Genomic DNA, 11,657 nt, shown 5'->3' on the forward strand with positions numbered 1-11,657 from the left:
GAATTTCACTTGACTACACCCTGATGTTTATTTACAAAACATTTCATTTGCTATCAGTCCTTATTCAATGTTACTTGTATGAAGCATAGTTCGTATAACCCAGGCATAAATTAAGGATGCACCGAATCCACTATTTTGGATTTGGCCGAATTCCCGAATCCTTTGTGAAAGATTCAGCCAAATACCAAACAAAATCCTAAATTGCATGTGCAAATTAGGGGCGGGAAAGGGAAAAAAAATGTGTTTACTAGTTTTGTGATGGAAAGTCACATGATTTCCCTTCCTGCACCTAATTTGCATATGCAATTTAGGATTCAGATTCGGTTCGGCCAGGTATAAGGATTCGGCCGAATCCAAATCCTGCTGAAAAAGGCCCAATCCTAAACAGAATCCTGGATTCAGTGCATCCCTAGTATAAATACATTCATACAGACATACGTACATAAGTACAGTTCATGTACTGGCCTCTTCTATGTAACTTTTTGGCAGGATTTATCAAAGATGAAATTGAGGAATACAGAAGTTTGATCTAAATTCCTATTTTAGGGATGCACCGAATCCACTATTTTGGATTCGGCCGAACCACCGAATCCTTCTCGAAAGATTCGCGGAATACCGAACCGAATCCGAACCCTAATTTGCATATGCAAATTAGCGGTGGGAAGGGGAAAATATTTTTTACTTCCTTGTTTTGTGACAAAAAGTCACACGTTTCCCCTTCCCGCCCCTAATTTGCATATGCAAATTAGGATTCGGTTCAGCCGGGCAGAAGGATTCGGCCAAATCCAAATCCTGCTGAAAAAGGCCGAATCCCGAACCGAACCCTATCCTATTTAATAACACTTACACGATAACCAGACTGATTAATGACCAGACACATTTATCAGTGGTGTCAGAGTTCAGGGCTGTTTGGCTGCAGCACAAGCACTAACACCTGTCTTTATACAAATACAAAATGCAGATCTGGCTGATATTAATCAATTATTTCATATTTCCCACATAGTTTTCAATGGGCAGTGCCTCTTCCCTACCCATGGGTGTAGCAGTAGCCACAGCAGACCCAGCAGCTGTTCAGTGGCTTGAGCATACATCTGACTGATGGGCTATTCCAATGTACGAGTGTGACAACATATAACACTTGTGGTTCGTCACAACCATTTATATTAACGTTGTTTGACAATATGGCAGCTGCAATGAATTTTTGGCATAAGATGAAATAGACAGTGCATGTCACATTGCACAATAAGCTACGCCATCTGCTGGAAATATCCCATAATAAGGAAATCTACTAACTGCTTATATGTAAAAACAAATTACAAAAATGGAAAATGATTGTAAATTGCTGAATTACTTAGAAGAGCACTCTGAACAACCTACCTCTCTTCTTTCATATTTTATTTATGAACGGACGGAGATAGTGGAGACTGTAGACCAATAGATCCCAAAAATGCTAGTCTTTCAGACAAGAGAAGTAGTAGTCCTGGGCCTAGGCTTAGGGCAATGGCACACCATGAGATTAATCGCCAGTGATAAATCTCTTCTTCTGCGGGTGACTGATCTACTATAAAAAAATTTCCATAGGCAATAATGTGAATCGCTGGTGGTAAATCCCATGTGTTGTTTCAGTCTCCCAAACTTGAAGTTTCCTCTAGAGCCAAAAGCTTTTACAGGAGATTAGTTACCCGCAGAAGCAGAGATTTATCACTGGCGATTAATCTCCTGGTGTGCCATTGCCCTTAGGGATCGGATTCACAGGGATATGCCTAAGGGTCAGGGCAACCGCTCACATTTGGGGAGATTAGTCGCCCGGTGACAAATCTCCTCTTCTTCTGGGTGACTAATCTCCCCGAACTGCCTCCCACTAGCTAGAATGAAAATCGCCGGCAGGTGGCACTGAACGCTTCATTTTCCGAAGTCGCCACCTCACGAGGAGGGCGACTAATCTCCCTGAATCTGAGCGTGTGCCCTGACCCTAACAAGCAGCTCCCACCAGTGAGTTGTTGGCTTTTTATTGTCCCTCAAAGGAACATATTATATCTATCTATCGATCTGTCTATCTACATATATTGTTCAGGGCCCTGTGGCTGCTAAGTTTAGTTACTGCAGGGGTGATATGGAACTTTCCTGGTTCAACTTAAAGAAACAGTAATTAAAATATAATGTACTGTTTCCCTGCGCTAGTAAAACTGTTGTGTTTGCTTCAGAAACACTACTATAGTTTAAATAAACAAGATGCGGTGTAGCTATGGGGGCAGCCATTTCAAGGTTCAGGTTACATAGCAGATCACAGATGCATTCTGCAGAATCCTATTGCATTCTATTACAGAGCTTATCTGTTATCTGCTAAGTAAGCTGTGCCTTTTCTCCTTTCTGAGCTTAAGGGCTAGTCCACACGAGGAGATTCGGGGAGATTTTGTCGCCTGGCGACTAATCGCCTCGTCTTTTGAGCGACTATCTCCCCGAACTGCCTCAGCGTTTTTCCCCATAGGCTACAAAGAAAAGTCGCATGCGCTAATGCACACGCGGCGATGCGTTTTCAATAGTCGCCCAAAGTTGCCTCAGTGAGGCAACTTCGGGCGACTATAGAAAACGCATCGGCGCGTGTGCATTAGCGCAGGCGACTTTTCATAGCAACCTATGGGGAAAAACGCTGAGGCAGTTCGGGGAGATAGTCGCTCAAAAGACGAAAATCTCCCCGAATCTCCTCGTGTGGCCCTAAATGATTGCCCCCCTGACTACACAGCAGCCTATTTATATATTTTATATCTATTCTAAAAATAAATATTTAGAACAGGTTTAGATGAGATACAACATCCCTAAGGGGAGGAATAATTACCATTGGTCGCAGAAAAGATTGTTATTGTAACGTGTATGGCCCCCTTTCCCGATGCTGGGCTCGCATGGAATAAAGGCCACATGGATTGCTTTTATGTCAATCTGCTACTGAATTGCACGCCCTGAGAGTCAAATTGGGAAACTAGGAGTTAAAACTTTATCAAGAACTGGAGGACTGCTTACATTTTAATTCGCCACAGCGTATATGTGATAATGTGTGCTGTTGTGCAATTAGTCGGACAACTGAGATTTCCTGTGTAGCTCAACAGTTACAATATACTCTTATGGGGTAGGGCAATATCACACAACTGCTTTGAGTGCCACCAATATGTAGCCTCCCAAAACCATCCCCACTCACTTGCATCTGAACAGCCTACATGAGCATTCGAGGCAACTGTGCCTTGGAATTTTTTTCAATCAAAACAAAAACAAGAAACTGTGCCATGGAAATGTGGCTGTTTGGCACCAGATTTTGCATTCAAAGCAACCTGTGTACTATTGTCTGTGGTGTGAGACCTATTAACAGACATTAAAGTCAGAGATTGTTTAATAAAGAATGCAACTTGTTTTTGTTCCACAGAGGGTGTTGCAACATTGGTTATCATGTTTACAGTTTATGAAAGGCAGCCCTAACTGAAAAAAGCTGGTTTTCCCAGTCTGTTAAAAGAATCATACATTGTACACACACACTATATATATATATATATATATATATAACACCAAAGGAATGGTGCACTCCGTAGACAAAATTAATACCTGGATGCCAGCATAGGAAATTAGCAGTGAACAAGGATTGCGGCACTCACAGGGTTTTAGTGAAAAAACAAAAAAATGTTTATTATTAAGTCTCAACGTTTCGATCCCCCACAGGGATCTTCGTCAGGAGCAAGCTTTTTTTGTTTTTTCACTAAAACCCTGTGAGTGCCGCAATCCTTGTTCATATATATATATATATATATGTATTCGTCCCTTTTATAAAATGTATAATTAAACCATAGAATTCTTAATGAATCAGATGAAAATTGAGCATAGGACTGGCCAGATATGGGATGACTTTGACGTAGTTGGCCAGCTTAAATATATTGCAATATATGGACAAACAATCCCTGTTTTGTTTAAAGGGTAAGGCATTTTTCAGTAGCAGTATGCACAAAATGTCTCTGTCTTAAATATATTGATAATGGGTTGAGTGCAGAGGAATCTTGTATTTGTCTATATATATATATATATATACATATACACACACACAAATCTTGCTAAGCGTCAGCACTCTATTCAAACAATCTTTGGGGTGCACGGTCAATTTCTTGAACACATATCTTAAACACAAAATCTTCAAATTTTATTTAGATACACATGTTAGTGTTAGGACACTTACATGTGTATCTAAATAAAATTTTAAGATTTTTACAAAGGGAAGTGCTAGTCCTGGGATGATTCATTCCTAAACTGAACTATATATATAGTCAAATATATATATATATATATATATATATATATATATATATATCTCTTCTAAAGGTTACAGTACCTGTAGGTTCAGTTTCACTGCTTACATGAACTACTTTTTTCCTATTATCAAGTCCAGGCAGCAGCAGGGTAAACAAAAGTAAAGGTCCCCATACATGAGCCAATAAAAGCTGCTAACAGACAGAGTTGGCAGCTTATTGGCCCATGTGCGGGGCCCAACGGGCTTTCCCAATCGATATCTGCCTGAAAGTAGGTCAGATGTCGATCGTCCCTCGATCTGACCGCCCGTATTGCTTCCATTCTGATCCGATCGTTGGGCCCTAGTTGGGCCATTGTTATATCAATGCTGTCTCTATCACACACTATCTGAAGAACTCAATTATTGAGTATAATTAAGTATTATAGGCCCTTCTGTGTTTTGACCTCCACGGTGCCCTCATGGACAACAGTGCCAGTAATAATTCCCTTTATAGGCAACATCATTTCCCATACAAATGAACAGAGAATGCAGTGGCAACGGCAGACGCTGGTGATGTCAGGTGGGAACTGCTTGCTTATGGCACTTTCAATTCATCTGAGTTCATATTAGATTACTGAACCATAGGACTTATTGATTCAGCGAGAGGATCTCTGACACAGCTAGAACTCAGTTATAAACTGAAATACACCCCCAACACTTTCATTCTGCTCAACATAACTCAGTGTTTTCAGGTATGCAGAAAATGTTTTATTTTGTTGGCTGCACGCCATGATTTGGAAACAGTCAGCAGGGCAGTAAATATACAGCAGCTAGAGGCTCCAGCAACAGACGTGGCCCTTCAAGGGGGTTTATTGGGCCAAGCCTACTTAAACAAAATTTTAATATGATTATATTTTAATATTATTCAGTTCATGTACATGCAGTGTACACACAAAGTGTATTAAAAACTGAACCACATATCTAAGTCATCACTATAGCCATGACATACTTGCAGGTCTTGGATATATGTTGCTCATAACAATTATCATCTCAAGCATCTGTATGACAGCAAATGGTGTGACTAGACAATAAAACACCAATCACCAGTGCAAAGTCATCACTCTGGGTCATATTTACCAAGAAAGTAGGAAAGTAGTCCCTTTCTTTCATTTATGTCCTGTTCCAAAATGACCTCTTCTGGCCCCCTGTTATTAAATACAACTAGTCTAAAATTTCAGAATGTTACCAGAACAGTATTCCCTCTTTCCTTGCAAATACAGAGGGGCATGTACAGGTTTGAGGCACTAACAGAAGGGGATGCAATGTGTGGTCAACACACCTATAGATCACATCCTCCAGCAGACATACATTAGGGTGCACAACAAAACAGTATATACATTTGAAAATATGAAAACATTTGGGAACCCATCTCAGCCTGCTTAAAAATTTACTCCACTTTCAACAAAAAAGATAACAGTGGTATGTCTTTCATTTCCCAGGAACATCTGAGTACTGGGGTGTTTTCTGAACAAATATTTTTAGTGAAGCAGTATTCCGTTGGCTATGCAAAAATTTGGGTACCCTTGTAATTTTGCTAATTTGAATGAATGTAACTGCTCAATACTGATTACTGGCAACACCAAATTGGTTGGATTAGCTCATTAAGCCTTGAACTTTATTGGCAGGTGTGTCCAATCATGAGAAAAGGTATTTAAGGTGGCCAATTGCAAGCTGTGCTTCTCCTCTGAAGAGTGACAGCTTGGGATCCTCAAAGCAACTCTCAAAAGATCTGAAAACAAAGATTGTTCAGTATCATGATTTAGGAAAAGGCTACAAAAAGCTATCTCAGAGGGTTAAACTGTCAGTTTCAACTGTAAGGAATTTAATCAGGAAATGGAAGGCCACAGGCACAGTTGCTGTAAAACCCAGATCTGGCAGGCCAAGAAGAATACAGGAGCGGCATATGCTGAGTATTGTGAGAATGGTTACAGACAACCCAAAGATCACTTCCAAAGACCTGCAAGAACATCTTGCTGCAGATGGTGTATCTGTACATCATTCTACAATTCAGCACAATTTGCACAAAGAACATCTGTATGGCAGGGTGATAAGAAAGAAGCCCTTTCTGCACTCATGCCACAAACAGAGTCGCTTGTTGTATGTAAAAGCTCATTTAGACAAGCCACAGTCATTTTGGAACAAAGTACTTTTTACTGATGAGACTAAAATTTAGTTATTTGGTCATAACAAAAAGCACTTTGCATGGTAGAAGAAGAACACCGCATTCCAAGAAAAACACCTGCTATATACTGTCAAATTTGGTGGAGGTTCCATCATGCTGTGGGGCTGTGTGACTAGTTCAGGGACTGGGGCCCTTGTTAAAGGCGAGGATCGGATGAATTCAACCCAATATCAACAAATTCTTCATAATAATATTCAAACATCAGTCACAAAGTTGAAGTTATGCAGGGGTTGGATATTCCAAAAAGACAATGGCCCTAAACAAACTTGGAAATCTACAAAGATATTTATGCAGAGGGAGAAGTACATTATTCTGAAATGGCCGTCACAGTCCCCCGACTTAAATATCATCGAAAATCTATGGGATGATTTGAAGCAGGCTGTCCATGCTCGGCAGCCATCAAATTTAACTGAACTGGGGAGATTTCGTATGGAAGAATGATCAAGAATACTGCCATCCAGACACTCATCAAAGGCTATAGGAGGCGTCTAGAGACTGTTACATTTGCAAAAGGAGGCTCAACTAAGAATTGATGTAATATCTCTGTTGGGGTGCCCACATTTATGCACCTGTCTAATTTTGTTATGATGCATATTGTATATTTTCTGTTAATCCAATAAACTTTATGTCACTGCTGAAATACTACCGTTTCCATAAGGCATGTTATATATTAAAAGGAAGATGCTACTTTGAAAGCTCAGACAATGATAAACAAAACTCCAAAGAATTAAGAGGGGTTCCCAAACTTTTTCATATGACTGTACGTTAAGGGGTGTTCTCTTGCACAGAAATGGCACCAAATCTGACTCAAACTAAGTGCATTTAGCACTAGCTCTAAATGTAATAAGAGCACTGTAAATGGCCCCTTATATCTGTATGGCCACAATAAATCAACAGTGTAGTGTTGAGTTCAAACAGACACTTCCGAAAACAATCTGTCAGCAGTCAAAGACCTTTTAGTGTCATAAAGTAAAGATTACAAGGTTATGCTAGCTAGGCAGGTGATAACATCCCCCACATGGCATCCCTATTCATCAGGCCTTTGTTCTACCTCCTATGAGATGAGGCCTGATTTTAGTACTCACCTTTACAATTGTACAATCAGTGCCTCTGAGAGTATATATATATATATATATATATATATATATATATTTCCAGAAGAATCTGCACTCTCAGGTCTTACAAATTCAAGTATATGTTTTATTTTAAAACCACATTCTGACGTTTCTGACGACCAAAACGTCCGAATGTGGTTTTAAAATATAACATATACTTTAATTTGTAAGACCTGAGAGTGCGGATTCTTCTGGCAATATTTACTTACTTGCTGCATCTGCACCCAGGAACATTTACTACTATTGAGTGCCGGTATCAGAGAGAAATATATATATATATATATATATAAATATATATATATATATATATATATCTCTAAATAAAACAAGGGAAAGTTGTGCTCACCACTAATATTTAAAAACATTAAATGGGGTGAGGTTGTGACCACAAAATTCACACACAGACAAATACAAGAGGTCATCTGCACTCAACCCATTAGGGTATTTGTCTATATGTTTATACATACAAACATGAGCTTCGGGACTGAATTACAATTCTCTCTCTCTCTCTAAATCAATCAATCATATCAAAAATCCTTCTCTCTGAACCCGTTTAGGTTTAGCTTGAGCTATTACCTGCTTCAATTGAATGGTAGTGCCCGATCCGGCCAAACTGAGGTTATGAGATCATGGATTTGAGGTTTCCTTCAGTGCAGTCTGTCCCATTTGGATCCTTACCAGTGTTCCTCCAGTTGCCTGTGTGGCACCCCGTACACGCTTTTCCCCTACAGTGGAGACTGTTTTATTGTACTGAAGATTTCATTCCGTGGTGCTGTTCTACAGACTCTCACATATGATCTCTCTCACTGTGCGGATCCTGCTGCTACAGGACGTGGCAGAGTAAATACTGCAGTGTCCCAGCAGATGCTCTGAGCTCTTTGTTTTGTTTTGTAGGCAGATGACAGGGGTTCTTCTTTTTACATGTCCATTTCTGTAGCTCCCCAGGGAACTGGAACCTTGTAGCAGTCTCTGTTGATAAAAGCTGAATCTACAGCCTTTCTGCAGAATTCATTAGAGATCCAGGCTTCTTGCTATAATAAATATGTATGTATAGGCAGCAAAGAAAGTGGACTTTGGTTATTATGTGCAACAGTGTCACTAGTTATCCCCCTCCTCCCCCTTACTGTCTCTCTGTGCAGGTGCAGATGTCTCCCAATTCAGTATTCCTCTCAGCAGGTGCAACAGCCTCTTCCTTTTCGGTGCAGGTGCTAAAGGTTTCCAGCTCTGTGTGTGTCTCTTCGTGCCAGGGTTCACATTCAGCTGTCTCTTTGGTGGTGCTGCTGCTGCTCCTTCTTCTGCTGCAGCAGGATCTGTCTCGCAGGGATTCAGACAACGGATGACGTCACCACCCCCCCGAAGAACAACAGAGTCCAGCTGCTTCCGGGTGAGGTCACATGACCCGAGCTTGCCGTTCTGTCACGTGATCATAGAAAGGAAAGGTCAAGAGAGTCAGGATTGGGTGGGGGTTGCTAGGTTTATAGGCTTCTTGTTTAGGTTGGTGTTACGTTTATGTGACGCTTTAGGCTCATGGGGAGTGGAATAAATTGTAGCCGGTGCAGCTTGCTTGGAGGTTTTAATAAGCCTTAGGCCAGGGGTCAGTGGTATAATAACTAGCTACTGGCAGGCCCCCACAGCAAATTCATTTTAGGGCCCCCAACTAGTGTTGCCACATGGCAAAGCTGGGGGGGCACCAGGCACGCACCTCCTCTGTCGCCTACCCCCAGTCCTGTGCCCGACTCTTTGTGGTGTTTACATCTTCTTGCACTCCTGCGCATGCGCGCGAATGCATTTCCCTGCAATTTCCGCATGCACACATTCGCACCAATTCACGCAGAAGTGCAAAAGAAGTAAAAACCACTGCTTTTCTTGCGTACACGAGCACCACATTGCGCATGCGCACTTGGGCTAAGCCGGCGCCGCGTCCGCCGGCTTGCCTTGGGCGCCTGTGCGGCCCGGCCCTGATCACGCCGGCCCCTTTAGCTCCCACCACTGGGCAGTAAAATCTTTTTGAAAAGGTGACAACCCTACCCCCAACATATGCAGAGGTTGCCTTGTTCTTTGCGAAAGATTCGACCGAATACCTAACCGAATCCTTATCCTAATTTGCATGTGCAAATCAGGGGTGGGAGGGGTAAAACATTTTTTACTTCCTTGTTTTGTGTCAAAAAGTCACACGATTCCCCTCCCCCTAATTTGCATATGCAAATTAGGATTTGGTTCGAATCCGAATCCTTCTGAAAAGGCCGAATCCCGAACCGAATCCTGGATTCGGGGCATCCCTACCTGTTTTACCTATAAATGTTGAAAATGCTCATTATTTGAGCTTCATGGGGTACCTGATACCTCTGGGCCCCCTGCAGCCTCAGGGTCTGGCAAGGGGTGTAACTATAGAGGAGCAGACCCTGCAGCTGACAGGGGGCAATAATGTTTAAGGATAGAGGGTAATGACTGGATGACCTGTGATTGGCCTAATTCAATAATAAACAGGGCAGCAACCTGTCCAGGTTTCAGACTTAGTTCAATACATACTATACGGAGCACCTTATTTTAAACAATATATTATACTAGAAAAAATACATTTCCTATTGCTTAAAGAGTAAAAGAAGACCCAACCTAAACATTATAGGGATTATATTGGGTGGTAATGGACTATCTTAAAAAGTAAAAGTCCAATATAGTGTGTCTACACAGGAAACTTACCTCGTGGGGAGTAAGATTCTATCTATAAAAAAATGTGGGTGGGTGGCTTTACCATTCCACGCACACTACCCACTCCTCAGGGGTGGCAATATTTACAGAAAAAACAGTCCCCTTTCAATTGTTGGCATATATGCTCTGACCCTTTAGGGAGGTTCGTATTCATTCAGGTTATATTGCAAAATACGAGATAATACTCGCTTCAATATATATCCCCTTCCATATAAGGATGAAGTTGTGAATCATGGGAGCATTCCCCAGGGCACACCTTATAGCAGTGGGAGACTTCAATCTATACATTGTCTATGTAGAGTATATTGCATGTGTACTCAAATCTGTACATTATCTATGTATATCGCATATATACTCAAAAAAATCAATAAACCTTGCTTGAATGAAAAATAAAAAAAATTGAAAAGCAAGAAAAACGTAAGGCTTGACCAGAAGATAGAATTCAACCTTTGATAAAACTGTCCTCTGTGTTTTCTTATCACGTCCTAAATTATCTTGTATAAGAATGTAGACAAGAGCGAAGGAGGAATTTCAAAGGTAAATAGTAACCAAACTGCTGCAAAACCAGCAAACGTTATCAAAGGACTTGAGTTCTGACGATTTATGAAAAAACATGGTAACTTCTACATGTTCTACATACTTCTGCTTCTATAGGTTCTAAACAGAAGAGAATAGCAGCTTCTATGTTTCATACCAGTGATCAGCTTCACATGTAGCTCCTGATTACCCTAAAGGGCAGCTTATTATATTTAAGGTTGGTAATTGTGCTTCTTTAAAAAAGAAGGAAAGGTAGAACCACTGGGGATTGTTAAGCACCAAGGCCCCTATATTCTCAAGGATGGAGGAAGCAGAGGCACAGAACTTCACTGCAATTTCATTTATTAGGAGTGTATCAAAATGACATGATTCAGGCACAAATGCCCTTTGTCAAGTGTACAACCACATCATGCAAACAGGAATTAAATCACATTACCAATTACCCATGATCCCACCTCTAAGGGGCAAATTCACCAAGGATCGAATATCGAGGGTTAATTTACCCTCGATATTCGACTGGGAATTAAAATCCTTCGACTTCGAATATCGAAGTCGAAGGATTTTAGCGCAAATAGTTCGATCGAAGGAATAATCCTTCGATCGAACGATTAAATCCTTCGAATAGAACGATTTGAAGGATTTTAATCCAACGATCGAAGGATTATCCTTCGACCAAAAAACTTTGGCAAGCCTATGGGGACCTTCCCCATAGGCTAACATTGGGTTCGGTAGGTTTTAGATGCGGTCTTAGACCGTGTTGTCTAGGGGGTCAAAGTTTTTTCTTAAAGAG

General features: G+C 41.0%; 1 protein-coding gene across 2 annotated transcripts in view; it reads right to left on the reverse strand.

Annotated features, from left to right (window-relative positions):
- The window catches only part of abca3.L (ATP binding cassette subfamily A member 3 L homeolog), a 42,116-nt gene extending 33,068 nt beyond the window's left edge, over nt 1–9,048 (reverse strand). For both annotated transcript variants that reach the window (XM_041577381.1, XM_018236495.2), the window contains exon 1: nt 8,198–9,048. The gene's annotated coding sequence lies outside the window, so the exon portion shown is untranslated. The remainder of the gene's footprint in view (nt 1–8,197) is intronic.
- Between the last annotated feature and the right edge of the window lie 2,609 nt (nt 9,049–11,657).

This window comes from Xenopus laevis, chromosome 9_10L (assembly GCF_017654675.1).
Source record: "Xenopus laevis strain J_2021 chromosome 9_10L, Xenopus_laevis_v10.1, whole genome shotgun sequence".
Classification (NCBI taxonomy): domain Eukaryota; kingdom Metazoa; phylum Chordata; class Amphibia; order Anura; family Pipidae; genus Xenopus; species Xenopus laevis.